Source organism: Podarcis raffonei, chromosome 17 (assembly GCF_027172205.1).
Source record: "Podarcis raffonei isolate rPodRaf1 chromosome 17, rPodRaf1.pri, whole genome shotgun sequence".
Lineage (NCBI taxonomy): Eukaryota > Metazoa > Chordata > Lepidosauria > Squamata > Lacertidae > Podarcis > Podarcis raffonei.
The window spans coordinates 6,878,643-6,898,865 of record NC_070618.1 but is presented as its reverse complement, the minus strand read 5'-3'; the positions used below and the strand labels follow the sequence as shown (position 1 = coordinate 6,898,865).

The 20,223-nt window shown below is 51.1% G+C and overlaps 1 pseudogene; it reads left to right on the top strand.

Moving 5' to 3' along the window:
- The first annotated feature begins 312 nt into the window (after positions 1-312).
- LOC128405031 (perilipin-3-like) lies at positions 313-17,327 on the top strand (annotated as a pseudogene).
- The last annotated feature ends 2,896 nt before the right edge of the window (positions 17,328-20,223 follow it).

Genomic DNA, 20,223 nt, shown 5'->3' with positions numbered 1-20,223 from the left:
TACAACTCCCATGATCTCTAGCTAGCAGGACCAGTGGTCAGGGATGATGGGAATTGTAGTCTCAAAACATCTGGAGGGCCGAGTTTGAGGAAGCCTGGTTTAGAGTAACAGAAGACAATCAACAAATATTCATTAACCTATTGAGGAGTTCAGTGTCCTTTTGAAAACAACTGTGGAAAACCCCCAAGGTTAGCCATTTTCCATTTTAAACCTTCATTAATACACATGCATCTTTCATTTCTGTGTGAATTAAAGCAATTATACTTAACACAGATGAGTCAGACAAGAACTGGCTAGATTCTGCCTTAGCAACAACATCTAGAGGACCAAGGCTTCTTCATTCCTAATCTACAGAGTTTCGTTCCCTTAAACCCATGTACTCCCAATTCTGCTGGTCAGTCGCATATCAAGAGAGGGGTTGGTTTCAAATGGAGTCTTTGTTGACTGCCCCCTGGCCTTGGGTTGCTGACAGCGGTTGCCTTGTCTGCTTCACGTTCCTTTGCGTCTAGAACCTGATGAGCAGAGTGGCCTCGGTTTCCCTGAGTGCTGCTTGCGAAATGGTCTCCACCACATACTCTTCGATCAAAGAGAACATTCCGGTCTTCAAATCTTTCTGTGATGCGGCCGAGACGGGGATGAGGACAATTGCTTCGGCCACAGTCAGCAGGGTGCAGCCTCTTTTCAGCAAGCCCCAGAGTGAGTAAATGGCCGGCTCTTTGGGATGGGGAGAGAAATTCAATTCTGTTCCCATTTAAAGGCAAACTAAACATTTTTTGCATTTTCCGAAACAATACCTGAACTGAGACACAACCGTCTTTCAAAATTGCAGCGTATCCAAATTTTGCAGTGCAGCCCCCCAGCTGTGTATCCAAAAGTGTATATTTTGTGGTAAAGCATGCATATAAATGCATATATTAGTGCGAGCGACATTCCAAAATATAGAGAAATTGTTTTGCAACCATGTGTATGTTAGGCAAAGGTACTAGGAGAAATTTGCCCAGTGATGCTGATGGATTTTTTATGAGAACTTTTAAAAAATAAGATAAAAAACTGATGTGGAAATGTAGGGAATTGAACTTAAGATTGAAAAAAAATGTGAAACTGCAAAAAACCCAAAATGAATATATTCACCTATCCCTACCCTTTGTGGAGTGTTTTCCAGTGTCCCCATAAGTTCATGGTGGTGGTAGTAAGTTCCACAGAGAGAAAAGGAGTGGAAATTAGCTTGCAAAAATCTAATGACCACATGAAATTTTACCTTCTGTTGCAGAACAATATTAAATGGGCAGTGAAACATCACAAAACTAATGTCATTGTCAGTATATATAGCACATTTTCCACAGGGAAACTCATGCTCAAAGCAGTTCACACAAAGATCTAAAACAATAACTGTACATAACATATAAGACATAATAAGAGCATCTATTGTTGTTGGTGCAACTGTCTAAAATTGCACTGTGCCAATGACAACTATTTATTATCTATTTTTTTAAAAAATCCAGCAGCAGATGTGCAGAACAGCCGAGATCTGGACAAAGTGGAGGTAAAGGAATTGATAGTTCAAGGACCAGCTGATCAGGTAACCACTGTCTAGACTTCAACTGGTCCCTATTATGAATTTGTCCATCTGATAATGGGGTGGTCCTGATGGCTAGGAGGTTAGAAGAAGAAGAAGAGTTTGGATTTGATATCCCGCCTTTCACTCCCTTTAAGGAGTCTCAAAGCGGCTAACATTCTCCTTTCCCTTCCTCCCCCACAACAAACACTCTGTGATGTGAGCGGGGCTGAGAGACTTCAGAGAAGTGTGACTGGCCCAAGGTCACCCAGCAGCTGCATGTGGAGGAGCGGGGAATCGAACCCGGTTCCCCAGATTACGAGTCCACCGCTCTTAACCACTACACCACACTGGCTCTCACAAAAGAACATGAATATCCTTTGGAGGCTGGAAGACTCTCACTAGGTGATGACCTTCAGCTAGCTTAGGAACCTGTGGCTCTCCAGAGGTTGGCTGGGCTACAGATCCCATAATCCCGGTCCATTGGCCATATTAGCTGGGGCTGGTGTGTGCTGGAATTTAGCAGTGTCTGGCAGTGTCTTAGGTTCCCCATCCCTGAGTCAGCAGGAGATGTTGTTAAGCAACCTCAAGCTGGAGGAGAAGAGCTGTAAGTTAAGCAGTACTCAATGGAGAGGCTTTAGGCTTCACCTTGCTTCTAGGAATCTGATGTAGACGTCCATCTGTTTCTGCTGGGCTCTGGGCGCCTGATGTTTATTTACAGATGTGCACCGGGACGCGGGTAGCGTTGTGGTCTAAACCACTGAGCTTCTTGGGCTTGTCGATCAGAAGGTCGGCGGTTCGAATCCCCACGACGGGGTGAGCTCCCGTTGCTTGGTCCCAGCTCCTGCCAACCTAGCAGTTCGAAAGCATGCCAAAAGTGCAAGTAGATAAATAGGTACCGCTCTGATGGGAATGTAAAAGGCGTTTCCGTGCGCTGCTTTGGTTCGCCAGAAGCAGCGTAGTCATGCTGGCCACATGACCCGGAAGCTGTACACCAGCTCACTCGGCCAGTAAAGCGAGATGAGCGCCGCAATCCCAGAGTCGTCCACGACTGGACATAACGGTCAGGGGTCCCTTTACCTCTTTACTTGAAGTCTCCTATGTATTCTCTGCCAAAAAATTGAATCCTGTAACACTTTCCCCAAATACCTTCCTGCTCAGATGTAAGACGCATGCAACGTGGTCCATCTTTGAAGGCTTATCTGTGAGCGGCAGACGAATACGGAAAGTTTTAAGAGCTACTTTCGTGAACAAGTTTTGCTAGGTTGCCCCAATGCTGACTGCTTCTCTCCCTCCCTAGGGGAGCCCAGATAAAAAGGAGACGGCGTCGTCTACGGAGACAGTTGCAGGAGCAGTGGTTTGCCAAACAGATGCCGAAACAAAGGAAGTGGCCCCCGGCATGCTGGACCTGGTTAAAGAAGCTGTCCGAGGGAGTGTTGAGATGACCACGTCTGCACTAACCAGCGGCATGAACACTGTGATGGGCTCCAGCATAGGCCAGATGGCCTCCAGTGCCGTTGAGGCTGTGATGGGGAAGTCTGAGGAGATGGTGGACCACTACCTCCCAATGTCTGATGAGGAGCTAGGTTAGTCGACGCTTGTCCATTAGCCGCCTCTACCTGCACACAAGTGCCCGGTGGTCTGTGCTATGCTCATGCACGTACATCAGTGTTATTTAGTCTTTTCTAAGCACAGTTGTAGAAGGGACGTGGGTGGCGCTGTGGGTTAAACTACAGAGCCTAGGGCTTGCTGATCAGAAGGTTGGCGGTTCGAATCCCCACAACGGGGTGAGCTCCCGTTGCTCGGTCCCAGCTCCTGCCCACCTAGCAGTTTGAAAGCACATCAAAGTGCAAGTAGATAAATAGGTACCGCTCCGGCGGGAAGGTAAACGGCGTTTCCGTGCGCTGCTCTGGTTCACCAGAAGCAGCTTAGTCATGCTGGCCACATAACCTGGAAGCTGTACGCCGGCTCCCTCGGCCAATAAAGTGAGATGAGTGCCACAACCCCAGAGTCGGTCATGACTGGACCTAATGGTCAGGGGTCCCTTTGCCTTTAAGCACAGTTGTAGAAGAGCTACGCTAAATTAGCTGCACAATGTCCACTGCAGTGCAGATTCCCATTGCAAGGTCCCCCACAATCTGAAAACTAAAATTCTCCATCCATGCAATCCACATTCTGTACTAAAACAGAACTGAGCAAATGTGTGCATTGTTCTGTGACTTTCCTGCTGTTCTCCAGTTTTGCTTAATTTGTGGGTGGGAGAGCTCTTTGGAGGCGTGATAGCAAATGTCAATAGGCTTTGCCTTGGGAGGAAATGGGTAATCAAGCTCATTCTTGTAATCTCAGTCTATCTGAAAAGTTCAGTGTGTGAAGAGGTTTGAGCTAGTTGCTCCTGCTCATACTGCATGGCTCTCACCAGCCACTCTAGAGTTCCTATACCAACAACCTAGGAACTTTTACCACTTTGTAAGTAAACTAAGTTTTGCTGCCTGTGCAACTATTCTAAAGCACCTGAATCTGACCTTTCGAGAGTTTGTAAGTAAACCATTTTTAACTTGCCAAATGTGTGGTCTGTCCCTATGCTGGGGGGAGAGGGAAACTTTGGAAAGAAGCTTTAAACGGGCATATTGGAACTCTCTTTGAAGGACATATTTTAAAGCTTTAATAGTCCAGATTTCTTTACCTTGCTGCATATTTTGTGACTTTATATCTCTGCTGGGGTTCTCCCACCCAAAAGTACATGTCCCAAACTTGGATCTTTGTATCCAGGAATTCCAGGATGCATATGTATATTTGCACTGACAATATTTAGGGCGTTCTGCATATTTCCAGGGCTTGCTAAGTTCTAAAGTGTGTAATGCCTTCCTTTCAGCTACTCTTGCAGCTGCTGTGGAGGAGCCAGAGGCCTCTTCCATTGAGAAGCAAAGGCAGCAGCGGAGTTACTATGTGCACCTGGGTTCCCTCTCCAACAGGGTGCGCCAGAGAGCCTACCAGCACACCCTGGGCAAGCTGCGCCAAACCAAGCAGAAGATGCAGGAGACTCTGTCCCAGCTCCAGCAAGCAATGGACTTGGTATAAGCACTTTTCTGGTCTCTGGTAGTGCTTGCTCTAGGTCAACCTTCTCTAACCTCTGCTGTTGCAGACCGCAACTTCCACCAGAGCCACCTGGCATGGCTGCATGACACAGAGGCTGATGGTTGTGCTGGCGGATGGGAGTTGTAGTCCAAAACAGCCCCAGGTTGACAAAGGCAACTCTGGCTCTCTGGGGTTGTTGGTTTTTTTTGGAAAAATGTGCTGGGTTCAGTTGCACAATGCACATACCTTTAGCTCAAGGTTGTGAATTCCAGATGTGATGTCCACCAGCCTCGATAACTTAAAAGAGGACACTGCCACTTTAATAATAATAACAGCTTAATAATGATAATTTATTATTTGTACCCTGCCCATCTGGCTGGGCTTCCCCAGCCACTCTGGGCAGCTTCCAACAAAGATTAAAAATACATTAAAATGTCACACATTAAAAACTTCCCTAAATATACTTAAATCACTAACTGACCATTGAAGCTGAAGGGGGTGTGTCTGTTCAGATGTGGTGCCCCTGAACACCGATGTTGTGGGACAAACTGGGTGAAGGGTGGCAACTTTCAGGTCCTGCTCTTGAGCTTTCCAGAGGGGCTGGATCTACACTGACCTGTTTAACATTATTAGAACGATATTAGATATATCATTCTAAAACGTCACAGGGCATACTTGTAAATTAAAGTGGTTTTCTTAGCTTGTTTCCCCCCGTCAAAACGCTGCTGGTAGATCAGCAGCACCCTCTGGTGTCACATTTTAATAATGCCTTAAGAACATTAAATGCGGTACACCTGATGTCCACCTGCATTACTACAATCCTTCCCTAGGTAAAGGTAAAGGGACCCCTGACCATTAGGTCCAGTCGTGACCGACTCTGGGGTTGCAGCGCTCATCTTGCTTTATTGGCCGAGGGAGCTGGCGTACAACTTCCGGGTCATGTGGCCAGCATGACTAAGCGAACCAGAGCAGCGCATGGAAACGCCGTTTACCTTCCCGCCGGAGCAGTACCTATTTATCTGCTTGCACTTTGATGTGCTTTTGAGCTGCTAGGTTGGCAGGAGCAGGGACCGAGCAACAGGAGCTCACCCCGTCGTGGGGATTTGAACCGCCGACCTTCTGATCGGCATGTCCTAGGCTCTGTGGTTTAACCCACAGCGTCCCTTCCCTAACCCCTCCTTAATGTTAAAAACCATGTGTGTCAATCCACCTGGGTGCCGGTTGCCTGATCAGCAAGGCACGCCATGTTCTGTTGCCCAAGCAGACTGGTTCATTTTATTTGTGTGGCAAAAGTACCTCCCAAAATGTGAGATGTGATTGTCCTTGGGAGAGTCAGTCCCACTGAGCTTCATTTGAGAGACTTTCTGCTTTTTACTGTTTCGCTTGGAAGTATCTCTCTTTTCTAAACGTTCTTAATGTTCTCGCTGCTAATTTCCTAGATTGCATTTGCCAGACACACAGACCAGAAAGATCAAGGCGGGCAGGAGGAACTGCGGCAGAAGTGGTTGGAGTGGAGCAAGAATCAGTTGGGACAGAGCGATTCCACTGGAGAGAACCCAGCAGAGGTATGTTGTGTTCTTGGCTTCCTCGATGCATTTCCCAGAGAAGGGCCCATCGGGACACAGGATGGCTTGCTCTCGTGACAAAACTCAGCAGACCATAGCCTGGATGGGGCGCCCCTGCTAAGGAAATCAAATCCCAGGGGAACTGAAGGAGGCAGTGGTGCGTCCTCTCTTAAAGAAAACATCATTAGATCTCTTAGATCTATCCAATTACCGCCCGGTTTCAAATCTTCCATTCCTGGGTTAGGTGATTGAGAGAGCGGTTGCTGAACAGCTTGGTAGGTTCTGGATGAAACATCGGCTCTCGATCCATTCCAGTCCAGCTTCCGCGCTGGTCATGGGACCGAGACGGCTCTGGTCGCCCTAACAGATGATCTCCGCAGGCAGCTGGATCGAGGCGGGTCGGGGCTGCTGATTCTTCTAGACCTGTCAGCAGCCTTCGACATGGTCGATCACGAACTCCTAGACCACCACCTTGCCGACGTGGGGATCCAGGGCACAGTCCTCCAATGGCTGCGCTCGTTTCTCTCTGGTCGGGGACAGAGGGTGGCGCTTGGGGGGGAATTGTCATCGCGCCACTCCTTGGTGTGTGGAGTGCCTCAGGGTGCGATTCTCTCCCCGATGCTTTTTAACATCTTTATGCGCCCCCTCGCCCAGCTTGTCCGGAGTTTTGGGCTGGGTTGCCATCAGTATGCCAATGACACCCAACTCTATCTGTTGATGGGTGGCCATCCTGACTCGGCCGCAGACACACTGACCAGATGTCTGGAAGCTGTGGCTGGATGGTTACGTGGGAGCCGGTTGAAGTTAAATCCTTTGAAGACAGAGGTCCTCTGGCTGGGACAGAGCGATATGGGATTGAGGGGGCAACTCCCATCTCTTGCGGGGGTGCAATTAGTGCCAGCATCGTCCGTTTAGAGTTTGGGTGTAATCTTCGATACCTCCCTCTCTATGGAGGCGCAGATTACAGCTATAACAAAGGCGGCTGTCAGCGCTGCCCAAGGTCCCAGCTCACACAAGACCAACGCTGCTTCTTGCTCAAGTTCAAAAGTCTTTATTGAAGTTCAGTCTCATTTCCAGACGTGCAGCGCGCAACGCTACATCTATCCGTCAGATCATAGAAGTCCCATCTGAATCTCCGCCCCCCTGACGCCAGCTTAAGATTCTAGCTTTACTCCACCTCTTCCTCTGTTCCTTCTTTCTCTGGGTCCTTCTGCTAGTCGGAGTCTCTGCCCTCCGAGATTCTTCTGACGCTGATTCTCCCGACTCCTCCTCCCCCCTCTTTCGGGCTTTAGGACCTGGCTCCCAATCCGGGTTTTCTGCTGTCCCGCGCTCCTCCACATTTGAACTTGGCGCGCGCGCGCAGCCTCCCACTTTCCTTCTGACCGTTACACTTGTGTCACTGCTCCCCCTTTCGGGGAGGCTAGCTGGACCTGCCCTTCCCTCCGTCTCCCCACTCCCCGATGGAGGAGACGCTGGTCCTGACTCCCATGCCTCTTCTCCCCCACTGTGCTCTGGTGGGGGAACTGGCCCTACTTCTCCGCTACTCCTTTGGGACTCCCCTCTGGTTCCCTGTTTATGGATCGTCCCCTCTGGGATTCGCCTCGCCCTTACCATAGGCGCCCCCTCCTGGGAATCTTCTGATTCGCTGGAGAAGCTCATGGAATCTCTCGGTCCACTGTCATATTCCCCTACGCTCCCCTCTGATTCCTCTCCTCCGCTCTCTATTTGCTCTCTCCCCTGCTCTTCTGCTCCTGAGCCTCTGACATCCATCCCCCCCTCGAAGCCCCCCCTTCCCCCCTCCCCCTCTTCGGGTGTGGGTTCCAGGTGCTCCAGCGCTGGGGGTGTGAGTGCTGGCTTCCGTTCTCTCTCCCTGGTGTGCAACCGTCCAGCGGGATCAGGCCCCCCCACGATGGGTTCGTCGACGTCGACTTCCTCTGCTTCCATTTCTCTGCTGTCGTGCTCAAAACCAAGATCCTCCCCCCACACGTCCATGTCCTCCTCTCCCCCCGGTCCCTCGGGTGAGGCTGTGTGCAAGGGCCCCCTCAGCAGTTCCCTGCTCCACCCCACTTCTGGTTGAGTGTCCCACCAATAGGAGCGGTCCGTGGCAAACCCCGAGAGCGACCCCTCCGGGGAGCTCATCCCCGGCGTCGGCTCCTCATCTGAGGAGAAACCTTGGAACGTGCTGGCTGACAGTGTGGGTGTGAAAAGCCAGTCGTCAAAATACTCCGCCGGCATGGGTCTGTGTGGGAAGATCGAATGGAACTCGTCTTTGAGATAGTGCTCCTCCACGGCGTAGCACGGCACCCACTCGTTGGCGCTGGCCGGAGTACCCTCCCTGGCGAGGAGATATTCAACTCCCTCTTCCCCCCATCTGGAGTCCAAAATCTCTGTGACCTCGTTGAGTGGCGTCGCCCTCTGTGGTCCCTCCCCTGCTGGCGATGGGCTACGTGGAGCTGGTGCGGTCCCTGGCGCCTGAAACCTGTGGGGCGCCTTGTAAGGCGTGAGCACTGACCTGTGAAAGACTGGGTGCATTCTGGAGCCCTCCGGGAGTGTCAACCGGTAGGCCACTGGATTGATTTGTGCCGCGACCTGGTAAGGTCCCAGCTGCTTGTGTCCTAGCTTCCTCTTAGCTAGCGTTCTGGCCGGCACTGCCTGAGCTGCTAACCAGACCCAGTCCCCTACCTGTATGTCTTCCCCAACCCTCCTGTGCCTGTCTGCCTGCATCTTGTAGGCGTGTTTCGCGAGTTCCAAGTGCCTTCGGAGTTGCTCATGGACCTCCTGTAACTCTGCGGCTAAGTGCTCTGCCCCCCGTGGCTCCCCCTCTGCCTCGGTCTCCAACCCCGGGAAGGTTCTGGGGTGGCGCCCATTGTTGGCGAAGAACGGTGTCACCCCTGTAGACCCGTGCTTCGTGTTGTTGTAGGCAAACTCGGCTAGCGGTAGGTAGTCCACCCAGGTCGAGGGCTGTTGATTGGCGTAGCATCGCAGGTACTGCTGCATGATGGCTTTGACCCTCTCCGCTTGTCCGTTGGTCTGCGGGTGTCGTGCCGACGCTAAGTTGATCTTGACGTTCAGGATGCCCAGCAGCTTCTGCCAAAAGTTCGAGATGAATTGGCGGCCCCGGTCGGACAGGATGGACCGCGGCAGGCCGTGAGCTTTGAACACGTGGTCTATGAACAGCTTGGCGGTCTGTTCCGCTGTGGCCACCTTCGCGCACGGAATGAAATGCGCCATTTTGGTGAAGAGGTCTACGACCACGAGTACTGCTGTTTTGCCGCGCGAACTGGGCAGATCTGTAACAAAGTCCAGGGCCACTTTCTCCCATGGTTCGAGCGGCGTCTGCAGCGGTTCCAGCAGACCCGCCGGCTTCCTGTGTACTGGCTTGGCCCTTTGGCAGGTGTCACACCTGGAAACGTAATCCGCAACTTCTCCCCGCACCTTGGGCCACCAAAAGTCCCTGGTGACTAATTCCGCCGTCTTGTCCTTGCCGAAGTGCCCAGCGCTGGGCGCGTCGTGCAGCTGCTGCAAGACTCTCGCGCGAAGGTCTTCTCCCGGTACGTAGAGAGCCCCTTTGCGGAGGAGTAGTCCGTCGCGTATCTGGAACTCGTCGTCCCTCGCTGTGCCGTTTCGCACCTCCTCCATCTTGGTTTGCGCAAACGAATCCGCCTGTAGCGCACGACGGACTGCGTCCAGGTCCACTGCGGCTGAAGCGCACGCCCACACCTCTGGTGCGAAAATGTGTTTGGCCGCTGCCGGTGCCGCTTCCTCGAGATACTGCGGCTTCCTGGATAGCGCATCCGCCATGACGTTGTTGTCTCCCGGGATGTATTCTATCCGGAAATCGAAATCTGCAAAGAACTCCGCCCAGCGGATGTGTCTCTGGTTCAGGAATTTCGCCGTGCGCCAGTACTCCAGGTTCTTGTGGTCCGTGCGAACCTGCACCGTGTGTCTGGCTCCGACGAGGAAGTGCCGCCACGCCTTGAAAGCTGCATGAATGGCCAGCAACTCCCTGTCCCAGATGGTGTAGTTCTGCTCCGACGTGCTGAGCTTCCTGGAGTAGAATGCGCACGGTCTCCAGTCCCCTTGCGGATCTTGCTGCAACAGGACCGCCCCCACCGCTCTGTCCGAGGCGTCCGTTTCAACCCTCATCGGTTTGCTGGGGTTTACGTGTAGCAGCTGTTCTTCGGACGCGAAGAGACGCTTGAGCCTCCGAAAGGACTGCTCCGCCTGGTCCGTCCAGGTGAACTTCTTCTTCTTGGAGCTGAGGGTGTCCGTGATGGCCGCTGTCTCCTTCGCGAACCCCTTGATGAACTTGCGATAAAAGTTGGCGAAACCGACGAACTTCTGGACCTCCTTCCGGTTGCGCGGGCTCTTCCAGTCCAACACTGAGCGGACCTTGGCGCTGTCCATGGCAAGTCCCTTGTCGGACAGCTTGTAGCCCAGGAAATCCACCTCTGTCGTGTCGAACTGGCACTTCTCCAGTTTGGCGTAAAGTCTGTGCTCCCGTAGTCTCTGCAGGACCTCCTTGACGTCCTCCTCGTGCGCCTCCTGCGAGTCCGAAAAGATCAGGATATCATCTAAAAAGCAGACGCACTTCTTGTAGAGGAGTCCCGCTAGCACGTGGTGCATGAAAGCTTGGAAACAATGGGAGCCATTTTGGAGACCAAACGGCATGACTCTGTATTCATAGGTTCCTAAAGGCGTAAACATGGCTGTCTTCCACTCGTCGCCCTCCCGCATGCGTATAAGGTTGTAGGCCCCTCGTAAATCCAACTTGGTGAAGATCCGTCCCTTCCTCACCGTCGCGAGCAGGTCGTCAATTTTGGGCATGGGGAATGCTGTGGGCTTTGTCCTGGAATTGATGATTCTATAATCCACTATGAGCCTCCGTTCGGGCGTGTCTCTCTTCTTCACGAAAAACACGGGACTGCCCCCCACTGCTTTGGATTCCCGGATGAATCCCCGCTTCAAATTGTGATCTATGAACTCCCTGAGTTCTTGCATTTCGTCTTCAGACATGGAGTACAGTTTCCCAGTTGGCAGCGTCGCCCCTGGCAGGAGGTCAATCTTGCAGTCGTAGGGTCTGTGGGGAGGCAGCTTGTCTGCTTCCTTCTCGCAGAAGACTTCCAAAAAGTCCTTGTACTTGTTGGGCACCGCTTGCACCACGCCTAGGTGTAGCTGCGGTGCATCCTCTTGCCCCTCTCCTTCCTGGCAGGTCTGGATGCAGTGCGCTGCGCAGTAGGAAGAGCAGAAGGTCAATTGCCGCTGGTACCACGCTAATGCCGGGCTGTGCCTATCCAGCCAACTCATGCCCAACACTATGGGCGTGTCCGACAGGTGGGTGACGTTGAAACTGATGACTTCGCGGTGGTTTCCAATTTGCATCACCAGAGGCGGTGTTTGCTGTACCACCTCTCCTCCCAGTATCTTCCTGCCATCTACCGTGACAACATTTAGGGGCATCGTGGCTGGCAGGAGTGCTATGCGATGCTGCTTGACGAAGTCCAACCCTACAAAGTCTGCGTTGCTACCAGAGTCAATGGTAATAGGGACCTCCAGGGTGAGCCCATCGGGCAGCTGGAGCGATGCAGTGAGTTGCACCACTGGTTTGGGTGGGAGGGGGTCTGTGGGCTGCAAAATCTCTGGGGACTGTTTCACTGACTCGCCTGGTTGAGCCCCAGAGCCTCCATCTCCAACCAGGCGTCGCCTTTTCCCTGCTGCTCAACTCCCTGCTGAATTCCTCCTTTAACAGTTGCTGAGGCTGCAGTGTGCTTCTGGAGCCTCTGGGGACACTCTTTCGCCATGTGCTGTGCACTGTCGCAGATGTAACACTTCCTGCTCCCTCTAGGAGCCTTCGCCTTGACTGCTCCTGGTGTCTGGGCTCTGCTTGCTGTCTGAGCCCTTGCACCTCCGATTTCCATTGGCTCCTCTCCACTTATGAGAGGAGGCGTGGACTGAGCGCGCTCTGTCTCTCTGGGTAGGAAGGGAGTCGTTCTAACTGACGTGTTTGCTCTTCGCCCCTCCTCCCTGCTCCACGGGCGTTCTTCCAGGCGCACCCCAATTGCAAGCGCCCTTTGGACTACTTCTGTTGTATTTTGGGGTCTCTCCCCCCTCGCCAGTTCATCTTTAACGGCTCCATTCAGCCCCTCCCAGAACAGATCCCTGACGGCAGCTGAGTCCTTCTGCCAGCCCAGCACATTTACTAACCCAAAAAAGCGGGAATGATACTGGCGCACCGTCGCTCTCCCTTGTCGCAATCCATGCATTTCCCTTCTAGCGACATCCACATCCACCGTTGATTTAAAGCAAGCGTCCATGGCTCCAATAAAAGCGCTTGAATCTTTGAGGGCGGGGTCATTTTCGCGTAGCAAAGTTCGCAGCCACGACTTAGCTTCCCCATGCAGATGAGTGATTATGAAACCCACTTTCTCCTCCTCATCTCTAAAATCTTTCCGAAGCAATTTGAGCGCGAAGACTACTTCTGCTCTGAAGTTAGGGTACTGCTGCAGGTTCCCGTCAAAATGGGTCACAAGGCTTGCCCCCCTTTTCCCGAGGCTAACTCCCTCCGGCTTGGCTCCCAGCTGCCCCTCCTTTCCCCATTTGTCCCACCTGGCTTGCAGATCCTGGCAGAGCGCAGCTGTGTCTTCTTCTTTTTTCCTAGACGCAGCTAATTCTGCGTAGAGCGTTGACACCGCTTCCTGCAATTGCTTGACTTTTTCCTCAGTCGTCATCTTTGCCTATCTCCGTGAGCTCGCAGAGTTTATTGGAGATGGGACTTACTGTCAGCGCTGCCCAAGGTCCCAGCTCACACAAGACCAACGCTGCTTCTTGCTCAAGTTCAAAAGTCTTTATTGAAGTTCAGTCTCATTTCCAGACGTGCAGCGCGCAACGCTACATCTATCCGTCAGATCATAGAAGTCCCATCTGAATCTCCGCCCCCCTGACGCCAGCTTAAGATTCTAGCTTTACTCCACCTCTTCCTCTGTTCCTTCTTTCTCTGGGTCCTTCTGCTAGTCGGAGTCTCTGCCCTCCGAGATTCTTCTGACGCTGATTCTCCCGACTCCTCCTCCCCCCTCTTTCGGGCTTTAGGACCTGGCTCCCAATCCGGGTTTTCTGCTGTCCCGCGCTCCTCCACATTTGAACTTGGCGCGCGCGCGCAGCCTCCCACTTTCCTTCTGACCGTTACACTTGTGTCACTGCTCCCCCTTTCGGGGAGGCTAGCTGGACCTGCCCTTCCCTCCGTCTCCCCACTCCCCGATGGAGGAGACGCTGGTCCTGACTCCCATGCCTCTTCTCCCCCACTGTGCTCTGGTGGGGGAACTGGCCCTACTTCTCCGCTACTCCTTTGGGACTCCCCTCTGGTTCCCTGTTTATGGATCGTCCCCTCTGGGATTCGCCTCGCCCTTACCATAGGCGCCCCCTCCTGGGAATCTTCTGATTCGCTGGAGAAGCTCATGGAATCTCTCGGTCCACTGTCATATTCCCCTACGCTCCCCTCTGATTCCTCTCCTCCGCTCTCTATTTGCTCTCTCCCCTGCTCTTCTGCTCCTGAGCCTCTGACAGCGGCATTTTTTCATCTCCGCCAAGCTAAGCAGTTGGCTCCTTATCTCTCTCGCCCTGACCTAGCCACTGTGATCCACGCGACGGTCACCTCCAGACTGGATTATTGTAACTCGCTCTACGTGGGGCTGCCCTTGAGACTGACCCAGAAACTCCAGCGGGTGCAGAATGCCGCGGCGAGACTCCTTATGGGGTCTTCGCTGCGAGATCATATTCATCCGGTACTATACCAGCTGCACTGGCTCCCGGTGGAGTACAGGTTCAGGTTTAAGGTGCTGGTTTTAACCTTTAAAGCCCTATACGGCCTAGGACCCTCGTACCTACGGGACCGCCTCTCCTGGTATGTCCCACAGAGAAATTTACGGTCTGCAAATAAAAACATCCTGAAGATCCCAGGCCACAGAGAGGTTAGGCTGGCCTCAACTAGAGCCAGGGCTTTCTCGGCCGCGGCTCCAATCTGGTGGAACGCTCTGTCACAAGAGACTAGGGCCCTGCGGGACCTGACATGTTTCCGCAGGGCCTGCAAGACAGAGCTGTTCCACCATGCCTTTGGTCAGGCCGCAGCCTGACCCCCTCCTCTGGCAATCTGCACAGAATTTTGCTTAATAAAATTTATTATTATTATTATTATCATCATGGTAGCATAGCTGTCAACTTACAGATTTGAAAATAAGGGACCAGCAGCCTTGAAAATAAGGGATCAGCAGCCAAAATAAGGGATTTTCCAGGCACAGGTATGTTCAGCTTCTGAGCCCCTCCAAGCCAAAGGTAGAAAGCTGAGCCAGCAGCCAAACGAAGCCTCAAGTGGTGGTTCCCACAGCGCAGCAACCCGGCAAAGGGGATGCAGCAAGGGAAGCCACCGTCACCTCTCCGCTGGGAAGTGCTGAGCAAAGGCGAGTCCCCAGGCAACGCGGCCGATTTGATCGGCACAAGGCATGCAAGTTCCACCCTCCAGTCGTTCTTAGACTCCTTATTGGGTGAGCAATGCAGCCAAGCAACACAGTTGGAGCCTCCCTCCTCCCTGGCTGGCAGGGAGGGAGGGAGGGAGGGAGGGAGAGGAGCTGCTTCCTTTGAAACCCGGGAAATTTAAGGGACATCATCAATAAGTGACAGCAGCAGGACACAGCGCTGGGATAAGGGACTGTCCCGCCAAATAAGGGTCGGTTGACAGCTATGTGGTAGCTAAAGGGAGATCAGGATGAATAACAATAGTCTCATATTGTTTGGGTTTTGGAGAGCGTGCCTGAATCACAGGTAGGGCAAGAGCCGCAAAAATAAAACACAAAACTACAATATTGTCTGAACGGAGGATAATCAAACTTTCAGCACCAATTTTAAATGGAAGTTAAAGTTTCTGCTTACTTTATGATTTGTGTGGATGGGCAAAAGTGAGTGAAGTTCAGAAAAAGACAAGAACTGAAGACTTCCATTGCAGAAGACTGACCAATCTCTGCTCTGTGCCATATCCAAACCCCATTGCCTGATGCATCTGCTGAAGGTTTGCCATCCCTGTCTTAACTACAATTAATCCAGAATGTGGCCATATAACACTGGTCCTGAAAGACCTAAATTGGCTCCCAGTACGTTTCTGAGCACAATTCAAAGTGTTGGTGCTGACCTTTAAAGCCCTAAACAGCCCTGGCCCAGTATACCTGAAGGAGCGTCTCCATCCCCTTACTCAGCCTGGACACTGAGGTCCAGCTCCAAGGGCCTTCTGGCAGTTCCCTCATTGTGAGAAGTGAGGTTACAGGGAACCAGGCAGAAGGCCTTCTCAGTAGTGGTACCTGCCCTGTGGAATGCCCTCCCACCAGATGTCAAGGAAATAAACAACTCTCTATCTTTTAGAAGACATTTGAAGGCAGCCCTGTTTAGGGAAGTTTTTAATGTTTGATGTTTTATTGTGTTTTTAACATTCTGTTAAGGGATGCGGGCGCTGTGGTTTAAACCACAGAGCCTAGGACTTGCCGATCAGAAGGTTGGCGGTTCGAATCCCCACGACGGGGTGAGCTCCCGTTGCTTGGTCCCTGCTCCTGCCAACCTAGCAATTCGAAATCACAAAGTGCAAGTAGATAAATAGGTACCGCTCCAGCGGGAAGGTAAACGGCGTTTCTGTGCGCTGCTCTGGTTCGCCAGAAGCGGCTTAATCATGCTGGCCACATGACCCGGAAGCTGTACGCCGGCTCCCTTGGCCAGTAAAGCGAGATGAGCACCGTAACCCCAGAGTCGGCCACGACTGGACCTAATGGTCAGGGGTCCCCGTTTACCCCCCCTTAATATTCTGTTGGGAGCCACCCAGGGTGGCTGGGGAAACATAGCCAGATGGGCGGGGTATGAATTCTTCTTCTTCTTCTTCTTCTTCTTCTTCTTCTTCTTCTTCTTCTTCTTCTTCTTCTTCTTCTTCATCGTTGTTGTTGTTTTGTTACTACTACTACTATTATTATTACTAACACCTTTCTCTTTCTCTCCAGCAGATGGAAACCCAGGCTCTAGGCATGTCCCGCAACATTGCCCAGCAGATTCAGGCTGCCTGCCAGAGCCTCCTGGCCAACATGCAGGGTCTCCCTGCAGCCCTCCAAGAAAAGGTGCAGCAAGCTTACAGCTACATGGAGGAGCTACAGGCTGCTTTTTCCAGTGCCAAGTCATTCCAGGAGCTTCCTAGTGGCCTTTTGATGCAGCGCCAGGAAACAATGGGCAAAATCTGGCAGGCTGGGGATGAGGTCCTGGAGTACGTGATGCAGTCCACTCCCCTGAACTGGATTGTGGGGCCCTTCTCCCCAGAAGAGGTCTCTCCTCCTGAACCTTTGGCTGAATCCCAAGCAGCAGAGGTGCCTCCATCTGTGAAGGAATCAGAGGTAGCTGTCCAAAGGATGGAAGTTCCTGGATCCAGTGCTTTGAACAATCAAGCCTAACCTGCAATCGGCAGCCAAGTTGCTTCAGTTTTTCCCAGTACACAGAGCTCAGCAATGCTTCATGTTGTTGAGGCCTCTTTGTTGCAGAACTTGCTAACTAAAATGTGAAGCAGTGCAGTTTTCTTAGCAGCTTGTAGGTGACAAAAACTGTACCTCCAAAGCAGTTTGGTCCATCTCCTATGGCAGTGCCAAGCTGACCTCTATAGAGGCTGTTCAATGCAGTTTCCCAGCAAAGCACCAAACCAATCTCAACAGGGCACAAATGAATGGATGCTACCTGACTAAGGACTGGTTCAGGGTCACTTCTCCTACTTGCATTAATATCTAGAAAAGGATGTATCTAGACCGGTGTTTCCCAAACTTGGGCCTCCAGCTGTTTTGGGACTACAATTCCCATCATCCCTGACCACTGGTCCTGCTAGCTGGGGATGATGGGAGTCGTAGTCTGAAAACAGCTGGAGACCCAAGTTTGGGGAACACTGATCTAGATGTTAAAAGCAAACAGCAGGTTAGCATCTAGTTTCAGCCCAGGACTTCCCTAGCTGGTGTTGACTAGGACTTACCTATGCCTCATAAAATTTATGGTGATCTGTTATCTTTCAAGCTTCTTGACCACTGAACAAGAGCAAACACTTCATGTCAAAGATAAAGTAAACCAATTTGCATCTCAAACTGTGGCTCTGGGTTTTTTCTTCCCTGTCAGAGAAGTGCCGTGGCACTGCTGATTAAGATCTGGCTTTTGGTACTAGAATATAAGGGATGTGGGTAGTGTGTGGTCTAAACCACTTGGACTTGCTGATTGGAAGGTCGGTGGTTTTTATCCCCGCGACAGGGTGAGCTCCCATTGCTTTGTCCCAGCTCCTGCCAACCTAGCAGCTCAAAAGCACACCAGTGCAAGTAGATAAATAGGTATCACTGCAGAGGGAAGGTAAACAGTGTTTCCATGCACTCTGGCTTCCGTCATGGTGTCCTGTTGTGCCAGAAGCGGTTTACGCATGCTGACCGCATGACACGGAAAGCTGTCTGTGGACAAATGCCGGCTCCCTCAGCCTAAAAGCGATATAAGCGCCGCAACCTCATAGTTGCCTTTGACTGGACTTAACCATCCGGGGGTCCTTTACGCTTACTAGCTTATAAAGATAACACAGTAGACATGAAATATGTATGCAAATCACTCCACTTCTACGTAAAAAGCATACGATGTGACAAACTGTGGCACATTGTTTAAATAGGAATGCGTCCATTGGGAAGCAAAAGTAGCAACTTCTGCTTACGTTTGGCATGATAAATATGTAATTTAAGTAGAATATGATCCATAAACAGCCCTTAATCTCAGCTGCCAACAAATATCTGTTTTCTCTGAAAGCGTAATTAAGAACGTGGTGCTTCCCAGATCTGTTTTGTCTTTCCCAGCACCAGAGAAACGACTTGTAAAAATGATGACTGTTGAAATATACTCAGAGTCGCAAAGTGATTTCATGCTCTTTATTCAGCTCATAGTGGTGAGGAGGAATGAATGAATGTCCCCTCAAAGTATCTGCTTTATATACATTATTTACACAATGGGCTGCACATGATTGGCTAATTCCGGAATTCTACTGTAAGCCAATCAGGTTGTGGATTCACTTCTATCTGGAGCATGATTAAGTGGTTCCTGCCAACCAATCATACTGCTGCATTGTTCTAGGACCAATCAGACTGCTGCATTCTGAATCCTATTGTTCTAGGACCAATCAGACTGCTGCCTTTTGGATCCTATTGTTCTAGGACCAATCAGACTGCTGCCTTTTGGATCCTATTGTTCTAGGACCAATCAGACTGCTGCAGCTTGGATCCTATTCAACTCAGTACATAACACCTGACCTCTTGCAGAGCTTCAACCTCTATTCTTGGACATGGGTTTTCTTTGTACATGCACTTTGTAATAAATCTAGAAAACATCCAGTCATACGTAGCAAGGGTGAAGGCCGAGCTTCTTCCCATCTTTGTATTTACCATAAAAAGCACCAGGGGGCGGTAGGGCCCTTTTCCCTCTCTTAATGCATACTCAGTCATTTAACAGTTGGTACATTCTCCATGTTAAGTAAGGTAAAGGTAAAGGTCCCCTGCCCGTACAGGCCAGTCGTGTCCGACTCTAGGGTTGTGCGCCCATCTCGCTTAAGAGGCCGAGGGCCAGCGCTGTCCGGAGACACTTCCGGGTCACGTGGCCAGCGTGACAAAGCTGCAGCTGGCGAGCCGGCACCAGCGCAGCACACGAAAACGCCGTTTACCTTCCCGCTAGAAAGCGGTACCTATTTACCTACTTGCACTTTAGGGGTGCTTTCGAACTGCTAGGTGAGCAGGAGCTGGGACCGAACGACGGGAGCTCACCCCGCCACGGGGATTCGAACCGCCGACATGTGATCGGCAAGCCCTAGGTGCTGAGGATTTACCCACAGCGCCACCCGTGCCCCTTGTTAAGTAAAGCCTCTATCACTATTTCACCCCAAAAATTCCAACGGACAAAAGCAAGGAATTGCAAGCTAAGGAATGGTTCAGACAATTATCAGTTCTATTTTGGACTGTGGTTAAACTGTCCAAGTCAATACTTTTGTTGTGCATTAATTCAGAATAGCTGCCATATTAGTTTACAGTGCCAAAAAAAGGTGGGGTAAATCTCTTGATTTTTCTGTGCTTTAAAGAACTGTACAACTGAGCTTGCTAACTTGTTTTTCAACTGGTTCTATATCCTGACAACAGCCTGCTGCTGAATTTTAACCCATGAAGCATTTCCTTACCCTGGAGGAAGTTTGCTTTAATTTCTCATTTCCAGTATGAAACAGTTCTGATAAAAAATGATCAGGTCTATGTTCAGCTGAGTTTTTTAAAAAAGTAAGCTAAGATAGAGTAAACCTGTTGCATTGTCTGGTGTTCTGCACAAGACGACTCAATGGATTACCTAGATCCCTTGTTCCAAAACAAACACAATCCAAAATGTTCTGGCATGTCTCTCTAAGCTTGCAAAATGAAGGTTCATACGGCAAACATACAAATATTTGGTATAAGTTATTTCCTCCAGTGCCCTGCTGAGAGGGTTCGGACCATTTCCCCTTTCTTCCTGGTGGTTGGCATCCATTTGTCTCGAGAGACAATGGAGTGCACCTCCAGGGGTGAAGTCAAACCACTTCGATAGCAGCACCAAAGTGACCATTCTGGGGTGAAAGCCTGGGCAGTGTGTATGGAGGCCCTGAAGTGCCCAGGCAACAAGACCCTCCTCTTGGTCTCGCTGGTGTGGTCCAAAGGAAAGCAGAGCAAAATGTTTGGCACCAGCTTAGCTGCAGGAGTTGCCGGAAGGAGGCATACAAGGTAATATCCAGCCATCTTAGGGGCTCCACTCTGTGTAGGGTTTACTCCTTAGCCTTTTCTCCAGAAGATATCCTGCAGGGCAGCTGAGGTTTATGTCCATTAAACTTTAATTAGTTTAATGTTAAGTAAACGTCCAGTGTGCTTCCAACGCCATAAATCTTATCTCAGCAGAGAATTTCGTGCAGCGGTTGAAGAAGGCAGGAGAGACAGTACCTTT